Consider the following 10,789-nt stretch of genomic DNA (forward strand, 5'->3'; position numbering starts at 1 on the left):
CCAAGTAGCTAGGACTGCAGACATGCGTCACCATGTCCAGCTAATTTTTAAATTTTCTGTAGAGACAGGATCTCACTATGTTGCTCAGGCTGGTCGAACTCCTGACCTCAAGTGAACCTCCCACCTTGGACTCCCAAAACGTTGTGATTACACGTGTGAGCCACCATGCCTGGCTGAGTTTGGCTTTTGTTTTACACAAGGTACTAGTGGTAGCTATTGGATAGAGGCCAGGGATCCTGTTAACTATTCTAAAATGTACAGGAAAGCCAAAATAAAAAATTATGAGGCCCCAAATGCCAATGAGGGTTGAGAAAACCTACTATAAATCCTAAAGCAACATTGAGATAGAACTTTTCTTACAGAAATTGACAAGCAGATCCAAAAATTCACATGGAAATTCAAGGGATGCAGAAAAGCCATCTGTTGAACAAGTGGTTGTTAAAATAATCTTAAAGACTATTTCCTGATTGCACAACTTACAGAAAAGTACAGTAATTAAGTGTGGTAACTCAAAATAGTTGTAGATCTAAATGTAAGAACTAAAGCTACAAAACACTTAGAAGAAAACATAAGAGTAAATCTATTGTGACCTTGTATTAGGAAATGGTTTCTTAGATATGACACCAAAAGCACAAGCAACAAAAGAAAAAAGATAAATTAGACTTAATCAAAATGTAAGACTTTTGTGCTTCAAAAGATACTGTCAAGAAATTGAAAAGACAACCCACAAAACGGTAGAAAAATTTTGCAAATCTTTTATTTGATAAGGGTCTGGTATCCAAAATATATAAATAATTCTAACAAATTAATAAAAAGACAAATAATCCAATTTTTAAATGAGCAGAGGATTTAAATAATTTCCCCAAAGAAGACATACAAATGGCCAATGTGCACATGAAAAACTGCTCAGTATCATTACTCATTAGGGAAATGGAAATCCAAATCACAATGAGATGTCACTCCACACCCAGTGGGATGGCTATAATAAAAAAATTGGACAATAACAACTGCTGGCAAGTATGTGGAGAAATTGGAACCCTCATATATTGCTAGTGGAAATGTAAAATGATGCAGGTACTTTGGAACACAGTTTGACAGCTCCTCAAAAAGTTAAAACATAAAGCTGCCATATGAGAAATTTCTCCTTCTTCCTTCCCACATTTTGTTCTGTCTTAGTCTATTTGTGCCGCTATAACATGATACCACAGGCTGGGTAATTTATTTAAAAAAATAGAAATTTAGAGGCCAGGCACAGTGGCTCATGCCTGTAATCCCATCACTTTGGGAGGCTGAGGCGGGCGGATCACCTGAGGTCAGGAGTTTGAGACCAGCCTGACCAACATGGAGAAATCCTATCTCTACTAAAAATATAAAATTAGCTGGGCATGGCGGTGCATGCCTGAAATTCCAGCTACTCAGGAGGCTGAGGCAGAAGAATCTCTTGAACCTGGGAGACAGAGGTTGCCGTGAGCTGAGAGCATGCCATTGCACTCCAGCCTGGGCAACAAGAGTGAAACTCTGTCTCAAAAATAAATAGATAGATAGATAGATAGATAGATAGATAGATAGATAGATAGATAGAGAGAAATTTATTTCTCACAGTTCTGGAGGCTGAGAAATTCAAGATCAAGGCATCGGCATTTGGTCTGATGAGGATTTTCTTGCTGTGTCCTTACATGGCAGAAGACATGAGAACAAGCTAACCAAATGCTGTGAAGCATCTTTTATAAAGGCCTTAACCCCATTAACAAGGGTGCAGCCCTCATAGCTTAATCACCTCTTAAAGCCCACCTCCATATACATGTATAGTCATCCCCATTAGAAGTCTCTATTCCTCCTCCCTCCAACCTCGGGTAACCACTGGTCTATTTTGCATTTTATGAAAATTATAGCCATCATAGAGGGTGTGAAATGTATCTTTTTCCCCAACTTTACTGAAGTATTATTGACAAATAAAAATTGTATATATTTAGGGTGTACAATGTGATGCTTTGATATACATATATACATTGTGAAATGATTAACACAATTAAGCTAATTAATATATCTATCACCTCACATAGTTACCTTTGTCTGTGTGTGCGTGGTGAGAACACTTGAGATCTACTCTCAGCAAATTTCAAGTGTAAAATATATTATAACTAACTATAGTCACCATGCTTTACATTTGGTCTCCAGTATTCACTCATCTTACAACTGAAGGTTGGTACCCTTTGACCAATATCTCTCCTTTCCCCCCATGCCCTAACCCCTGATAACCACCCTTCTATTCTCTGTTACTATGAGTTCAACTTTTGTTTTCAGATTCTGCATATAACTGAGGTCATGCAATATTTGACTTTTTGTGTCTGGTTTAGTTTGCTTAAGATAATGTCCTCAAGGTTCATCTGCATTGTTGTAAATGGCAGGATTTCCTTCTTTTTAAAGGATGAATATATGTATGTGTGTGTGTGTGTGTGTGTATATATATATACACACACATTGTGTGCATTCATTCATTTGCTAATGGACACTTAGATTGTTTTTCTATCTTGGCTACTTTGAATAATGCTGCAGTGAATATGAAAACGCAGATATGTCTTTGAGACAGTGATTTTATTTCTTTTGGATATATACCCAGAAGTGGGTTGCTAGACCCTGTGGTAATTCTATTTTTAATTTTTTGAGGAACCTCTGTACTGATTTCCATAATGTTTGTACCAATTTACATTCCCTCCCAACAGTGTACAGCAGTCAAAGGGTTTCCTTTTCTCCACATCCTTACCAACATTTGTTATTTTTTTATAGAAAAAAAATTCTAAAATGCATATAAAACCACAACAGAATCCACATAGCTAAAACAATTTTGAGCAGTAAGAACAAAGCTGCAGGCATCATATATCCTGATTTCAAACTATAGTACCAAGCTATAGTAATCAAAATATGGTACTGTCATAAAAGCAGACACATAGACGGATGGAACAGAATGGAGAGCCCAGACATAAACCCACACATATATGATCATCTAATCTTCAACAAGGTGCCAAAAATATATAATGGGGAAACAATAGTCTCTTTAATAAATGGTGTTGGGAAAACTGGATATGCATATTCAAAAAAATAAAATTGGACTCTTATTTTACACCATTCACAAAAATCAGTTCAAAATGGATCAAAGACGTAAACATAAGACCTTATTGTGGTTTTAATTGGCATTTCTCTAAAGAGTAATGGTGTTGAGCATCTTTTCATGTGTTTATTGACCATTTGCATATCTTCTCTGAAGAAATATCTATTTGGATTCTTTATACATCTTCAGTTGGGTTATTTGCCTTTTTATTGTTTAAGTGTAAGAGTTCTTTACATATCCTGGATACTAGAACCTTAACAGATAGATAATTTGCAAATATTTTCTCTTATTCTGTGGGTGGTATTCTCACTTTCTTGATAGTGTCCTTTAAAGCACAAAGACTTTAATTTTAATAAAGTCCAATTTATCTATATTTTTGTCACTTGTGCCTTTGGTGTTATGTTTAAGAAACCATCGTTTAATCAAAGGTCATGAGGGTTTATGTTTTCTTCTAAGAGTTTTATCATTTATAAATTTTATTTTTATTTTTATAGGGACAAGGTCTCACTCTGTTTCCCAGGCTGGAGCGCAGTCCAGGAGTCTTTGAACTCCTGGGCTCAAATGATCCTCCCACCTTGGCCTCCCAAAGCACTGGGATTACAGGCATGAGCCAGTACACCTGGTGTCTACAGTAAAATTTAAAATTGTAAGTCTTTCAGTTTTGTTCTTCTTTTAAAAGATTGTTTTGGCTATTCTGTGTCCCTTCCATTTCCATATGAATTTTTGGATCACCTTGTCAATTTCTGGGGAAAAAAAAAAAGGTAGTGGGAATTTTGAAAGAATTGAATTTGTAGATCAATTTGGTGAGCAGTGTCATTTTAACAATATTAACCTTCTAATCCATGAGCACAATGTCTTTTCCTTTATTTCGTTCTTTAATTTATTTCAATAATAGTATGCAGATTTCAGAGTATAAGTCTTAGACTTCTTTTGTTAATGTTGTCCTATTTTATTCTTTTCATACTATTTTATTTATTTATTTATTTCATAGAGACAGGATATCACTGTTTTCCTATTTCTTTTTATGCTATTCTTTTATGCTATAGAGATGGGGTCTCGCTATGTTGCCCAGGCTGGTCTCGACCTCTTGGCCTCAAACAATCCTCCTGTCTTGGCCTCCCAAGGTGTTAGGATTACAGGCATGAGCCACTGTGCCTGGCCACAAACTAGATTTCTAATGAAGAATTTAATTACAGAATTTTCTTTGGCAAAGGCAAAGCACAGTAAGTCAAGGAGGTTTCTTTCTCTTTCTCTCTCTCTTCCTACCACTTCTTTCTTTTGAGCAAATGGGGAAAAATGCTAGGGTGGGATTTAAAAAACTGTTCTTTGAAGATCTTCATGTTAAAATTTTGAAAATATTTTAATCTAAAAGTTCAGGTATAACCATAAGTAGTTGTAGAATTTGATAGGACACTGTTTGACAAAATGTAGTGAACACCTATTCTATCTGCCACTTCATGGTCATTCACTCCTCTTTGGTCACATCGCCTCAATTTTCCTCAGGGGATTACCTTTCCCTAACAGTCAACTCAGGCAGTTTGAGTCATGTTGATATCCCTCTTAGCTCCAAGGGTGGGCATGTGACCGAAGCCTGGCCAATCAGAGGTGTTTCTTCCAGTGACCACAGAGATTGGTTCAGGGATTGGCACAGGATCAAATTCAAGCCAGTGGGAGACTCAGAATTTTTATTTTTTTGTAAAAATATTCTTCTATTGATACTATGTTACATATTTATGGGGTATATGTAAGTGTTACATGCTTAGAGTGTATTATTATCAAGTTGGAGCATCCATCCTCTTGAGTATTTGCATTCCTATGTGTTGGGAACATTTCATATCCTCTCTTCTAGCTACTGTGAAATATGCAATACACTATTGCTAACTGTAGTCACCCTACTCTGCTATCAAATATTAGAATATTTCTTCTATTTAACTGTACACTCATTAACCAACCTCTCTTCTTTCCTCCTCTCCCACTCACACACCCTTCCCAGCTTCTGGTATCTATCATTCTAATCTCTATCTCCATGAGATCAAGTATTTAACTCCCACATGACTGAGAAAATCCAATACTTGCCTTTTTGTGCCCAGCTTATTTCACTTAACATAATGGCCTCCAGTTCCATCCACGTTGCTGCAACACACGTTGTGTGTGTATATATACACACAAACATATTACATTTTCTTGATCCATTAATTCTTTGATAAACATTTAGGTTGATTCCATATCTTTGCTATTATGAATAGTACTGGGATATACATGGGGGTGCAGGTATTCCTTTGATATACTAATTTCTTTTCCTTTGGATGAATACCAAGTAATGGGATTGTTGGATCATATGGTAGTACTATTTTTATTTTTTTATTTTTTTAAAGAAATCCCTATACTGTTTCTATAGTAGTTGTATTAATTTACGTCCCACCAACTGTGTATAAGAGTTCCCTTTTCTCCACATCCTCATTGGCATCTGTTATTTTTTGTCTTTTTAGTAACAGCCATCCTAACTGGGATAAGATGATATCTCATTGTGGTTTTGATTTGCATTTCCCTGTTGATTAGTGATGTTGAGTACATGTGGGCCATTTGTATGTCTTCTTTTGAGAAATGTCTATTTATGTCCTGCACCCACTTTTTTTTTTTTTTTTTTTTTTTTTTTTTTTTTTTTGAGGCGGAGTCTGGCTCTCTTGCCCAGGCTGGAGTGCAGTGGCCGGATCTCAGCTCACTGCAAGCTCCGCCTCCCGGGTTCACGCCATTTTCCTGCCTCAGCCTCCCGAGTAGCTGGGACTACAGGCGCCCGCCACTTCGCCTGGCTAGTTTTTTGTATTTTTTTAGTAGAGACGGGGTTTCATTGTGTTAGCCAGGATGGTCTTGATCTCCTGACCTCGTGATCCGCCCGTCTCGGCCTCCCAAAGTGCTGGGATTACAGGCTTGAGCCACCGCGCCCGGCCCCTGCACCCACTTTTTAACGGGATTATTTTTTTCATTGTTTAGTTGTTTGAGTTCCTTGTATATTCTTGATATTAGTTCCTTGTCAGATGAATTGGTTGCAAATATATTTTCTCATTCAACAGGTAGTCTTTTCATTCTATTGATTGTTTCTTTTACTGTGCAGAAGCTTTTTATTTTATTTTATTTTTTCTTTTTCAGAGATTCCTGTTATGATTTTTTAAGTTTGATATAGTCCCATTTGTCTATTTTTGTTTTTGTTGTCAGATTTTGAGGTTTTAGTCGTAAAATCTTTTCCTAGACCAATGTCCTATGTTTTCTTCTAGTAGTTTTATATTTTGGGATCTTATGTTTAAGTCTTTAATCCATCCTGAGTTGATTTTTGTATATGGTGAGAGAGAGGGGTCCAGTTTCATTCATCTGCATATGTATATTCAATTTTTCCAGCACCATTTATTGAACAGATTGCCCTTTCCCCAATGTGTGGTCTTGGCATCTTTGTCAATAATCAGTTGGCTGTAAATATGTGGATTAATTTTTGGACTCTCTGTTCTGTTCCATTGGTCTATGTATCTGTTTTTATATGAATGCCATGCTATTCTGGTTTACTATATCCTTGCAATATATTTTGAAGTCAGGTAATGTGATGCCTCCAGGTTTCTTCTTTTTGCTCAGGATTGCTTTGGCTATTGAGGTTCTTTTTTGGTTCCATACAAATATTAGGATTTTTTTAAGTCTGTGAAAAAATGACATTGATATTTGATAGGAACTACATTGAATCTGTAGGTTACTTTGGGCATATGGCCATTTTAATGATATTAATTCTTCCAATCCATGAGTATGGAATGTCTTTCCATTTGTTTATGTCCTCTTTAATTTCTTTCATTAGCATTTAGTAGTTTTCCTTGTAGAGGTTTTTCATCTCCTTGGTTACGATTATTCCTAGGTATTTTGTTCTTTTTTGTAGCTATTATAAATGAGATTACCTTCTTGATCTTTCTCAGCTAACTCATTAGGTGTATAGAAATACTACTGATCTTTGTATGTTGATTTTGTATCCTGCAATTTTACTGAATTTATTTACCAGATCTAAGAGTTTTTCAGTAAATGTTCTAGGTTTTTCTAGATATAAAAATTTCAATATCATTTGCAAAGAGGAAAAATTTGACTTCCTCTTTTCCAATTTGGATTCTCGCTTTTTTTTAAACCATTTTGATTTGATTTTTGTATATGGTAAGAAACAGGGGTTCAGTTTCATTCTTCTGCATATGGCTATTCAACTTTCCCATCACCGTTTATTAAATAGAGTGCCCTTTCCCCAGTGTATGTTCTCATTAACTTTGTCAAAGATCAGTTGGCTATAAATATGTGGATTCATTTATGGGTTCTCTATTCTATTCCATTGATCTATGCATCTATTTTTATACCAGTACCATGCTGTTTTGGTTACTATAGCCTTGTAGTATAATTTGAAGTCAGGTAATGTGATGCTTCCAGCTTTGCTCTTTTTGCTTGCGATTGCTTCGGCTATTTGGAATCACCGAGCTTCTCTAAAATCAGTATTTTTAATTCCTTTTCTGGGATTTAATAAATTTCTTTTCAATTGGGATCTGTTCTGAAGAATTATTATGTTCCTTTGGAGGTGTCATATTTCCTTGCTTTTTCATGTTTCCTGTGTCCTGGTGTTAATATTTGTGCATCTGGTGTAGCAGTTGCTCCCTCCGATTTTTTAAATTTGTTCTTGTAGAGGAGGACTTTTTCATGATGATGTGTTTATGGTGTTGGTTGGATAGGGCACTTTGGCTCTGATTCTGAGTGCATGCAGTAGCATAGTCTCTGTATGATTTCTTTGTTTACTATTATTATTATTATTATTATTATCATTATTAGTGGAGACAGAGTCTCAACATGTTGCCCAGGCTGGTCTTCAACCACTGGCCTCAAGCAATCCTCCCACCTTGCTCTCCCAAAGTGTTGGGATTACAGATGTGAGCCACCACACCGGGCCTCTGTGTGATTTCTTTGGCTGTAAGCAACATCTGGTATCTGTAATTTCCTGGATGGCTTAAGGTATGTTTATTAATGACATTTTGCTGGGGACTGAGATACCAGGTGGGCCAGTCTTTGGGCCCCAGTGGCAGCAGCTATGGGCTGTGTCTGTCCTTGGGCCCCAGGGCAGTATATACTGGCACTAACGTCAGTGGGTCCAGGGGTACTGATCTTTGGGCCTCCAAGTGGCTTGCTCAGATGCTGGTAGTGGCAGTGGTGGGCTGGGCAGGTGGGCAGGGCCCTTGGGCAGCCAATGTGGTGTGGGCAATGGCAGTAGCAGTGGCAAGAGAACCCTCTAGGTCCTGAGTGGAGCACACTGGCATTGGTGGTGGCTGCGATGGTCTGGGTGGGCCAGTCTCCAGGTCTGCAGGTGGCTTGTTCAGGTAGGTGCCAGCTGGGTGGTATCAGCAAGGCCGGTAGGCCCAATCTCAGCCACCAGGAGGAGTACTTAGGTGTTAAAGGTGGAACTGGGTTGGGCAGTTCCCAGACCCTTTGACTGTGTGCTCTGGCATGGAGTGTGGGGCAATGCCGGGGTGGGCAGTTCCCTCGACAGTGTGTGCAGACACTTGCCATAGTAGGCAAAGGTGAGGCAATCCCTAGGTCCCAGTGGAATGCTCAAGTGGGGTGTGGCAGCAGCCATGCTGCAGCCCTGCCACTGGGGACTGCAAGTTGCCTTCAGTGGCAGCAGCCTATTCCAGCAGGTGGGGAGTGCACGTTCTTCTTGTATCCCAAGTTTGGTTGTGCCAGGCTGCATCGTGCTTGTGCCTCAGCCCTGTGGCAAACTGCAATTGGGTGGCACCTCAGCCAGGGTGCTGCTGGGCCCGAGGACAATGTGCAGTCAATTGTGGGCTGGGCTCTCAAAATGGCCCTTTGCTGTATGTAGCTGCTTAGGAATGGGAGGGAGTGTGGGGCCCAGCACAGACTCTCTCCCTGGAGCAGTGTCATTGTGCAGTTTCCAGGTAGCTCTCTAGGTTAGTTTCAGGGTCTGCAAGAATCTAGGGGCTCTCCCCTGGCTAGAATGGCAGGGATTCGTGGTGGGAATGTGGATCCCATAGGGGCCTCTCATTTACCCTTTCTCAGCACTGGGGAGTCTCTCCAGGCTCCCAGTTGATTCCAGCTGATTAGGCTGCTTTGCTTCCCTCTCCTTCTTTGCTTTAGGTGTTTCTTACCACGTTTCTGTTGAATTCCAGTGTTCTTCCTTGGATGGTCTATTCTAAGCATGATTATCTACTCGCTATTTTAGTTTTTATTAGTAGAGGAGGCAAATATGAAATGCCACTAGTCAGCCACTTGAAGCCTCGCTTAAGAATCTTTTATTTTTTATTTGAATTTTCAGGGAAGAGAAGCTTTCTTTTCAATTGGACATTAACCTTTGAGGATGTAGGCCTGGCAAGGCAGGCAGCCCTCTTGCCTATCTTGATTTAATAGAGAGCAGAATAGAGAGGTTGAGAGAGACTACTTCCTAATCACACCTTTGAGTTCCTGGACCTGGCTATGCCTGAACCCAAACTACAGCTGGACTTTTCAGTTTTTTGATTTGGTAAATTCCCCTTTATCCTTAAGTCAATTTGAATTTTTTTGTTCATTTGCTTGTTTTGTCACATGCAAGCAAAAGAGTTCTAAATAATATACCAAAGGACACCAGATTAGAAAGTATGAATGAGAAAATTTGAAAAGGGAATAAATACTAAAGAATAGAGAAAAAAAGTTCTATAATGGAAAAGCTTAATGCCTTTGACCCCACAGCCATGAAGCAAAGTATGTATGAAAATAAAATTGCCCCAGTCCCTAGGGTTGGTTCAGTAGATGATTCCAACCCTATACCAGGCTCCAAGGAGTCTGCTCACAGAACCTCCACTCAGTAACTGTGCTAGATATCGCCAGTTTGCCCCTCCAGATGCACTCTCCACCTTTCTCCACCCTGCTTTCTTTTTTAGGAGTCTGACCTATATGGTCTGCATCAATCGTTTTTTGTTTGTTTTTTTGTTGTCCCCCCCCTCCACCCCCAGCTTTTGGTTGGGTTTGGCCAATGAGAAAAATTAAGTTGCAGTATTTATTCTCCCTAAAAGATCACCTTGGGTTAGCTCAGTCCTTCAACAAAGTCACCACTCCTCTCAAGGCAGCCAATTGTACACAACTCATTCCTTCTGAGTTCTAATAACCATTTCCTGCTCCTATACCTTAGGGTCAAGAGATGGTAAGAGTCCAGCTCTCACTAGGCTGGGTTACTGTGTTATTGGTGGTTCCCTATATCTATGCTTCCGTAAGTAATCCCTTTGTAAATAAATCTTCTTCCAATTATCCTTTTTTTTTGTCAAGTGTGCTATCTATTTCTTGTTGAGTTATGGTCATATAGGGGTCTGCATGGAAGTACATTCTGCAGAGTAAGCTGTCAGACTGAAAGCCTACTATATTCTGCTTAAAACTTTTGGATCCCAGTATCAACCCTTCTTCCCTTCTAGATTGCAACTAAAGAACTTTGTGAAGTAGTGTTTCCATTTATTTTCCCTTGCCCTTTGCCTCCATACATCGTATCCACTCTCCTTCCTCCCAACATATGCATATAAATACCCAAATCTCCATTTTCTGCCTGGATAAAAGCACAGTGTAAATCACACTTCTGTATGGTTTGGTTAAATTATGTATGACTATTTTAAGAGGGAGGCAGTAAAGAAAATGACTCTA

The sequence above is a fragment of the Macaca nemestrina genome, chromosome X (assembly GCF_043159975.1).
Source record: "Macaca nemestrina isolate mMacNem1 chromosome X, mMacNem.hap1, whole genome shotgun sequence".
NCBI classification, from domain to species: domain Eukaryota; kingdom Metazoa; phylum Chordata; class Mammalia; order Primates; family Cercopithecidae; genus Macaca; species Macaca nemestrina.